The 350-nt window shown below is 50.0% G+C and overlaps 1 non-coding gene across 1 annotated transcript; it reads left to right on the top strand.

The window, feature by feature from the left end:
- Positions 1–205: 205 nt before the first annotated feature.
- On the top strand, positions 206–277 carry trnad-guc (transfer RNA aspartic acid (anticodon GUC)). Its single transcript has one exon. It is a non-coding gene; the product is annotated as a tRNA-Asp (tRNA).
- Positions 278–350: the final 73 nt, after the last annotated feature.

Here is a 350-nt window from a genome sequence, read left to right as displayed (position 1 = left end):
AGCTAAGCTCATGGTTTCCACGCTGCTTGTGGAACTGGACACCAGCTGTTCACTGTTGAATGCTGCAGGTGGTGAATGTGGAAAAAGCTTATGGGCATATAACTCAAGGAATTCTAGGTGGTGTCCAAATGGCACCAGGTGAAGAGGGTAACCTGGTAAATGCGCCAGGAGTCCGTCGATATGGCAGACATAGGGGTTGCGACAGTCCTCGTTAGTATAGTGGACAGTATCTCCGCCTGTCACGCGGAAGACCGGGGTTCGATTCCCCGACGGGGAGAGTTTCTTTCTTTTCTGCTGAAAGAGGTCACCTAAATCATTGCACCAGAGCAAAGGTCATGTAATACAACAGC

Source organism: Seriola lalandi, unplaced genomic scaffold (genome assembly GCF_002814215.2).
Source record: "Seriola lalandi dorsalis isolate HSWRI2012SDOR001 ecotype SW California unplaced genomic scaffold, Sedor1 jcf7180002000003, whole genome shotgun sequence".
NCBI lineage: Eukaryota > Metazoa > Chordata > Actinopteri > Carangiformes > Carangidae > Seriola > Seriola lalandi.
The sequence above is the reverse complement of the archived record's forward strand: the minus strand, read 5'-3'. Positions and strand labels throughout refer to the sequence as shown.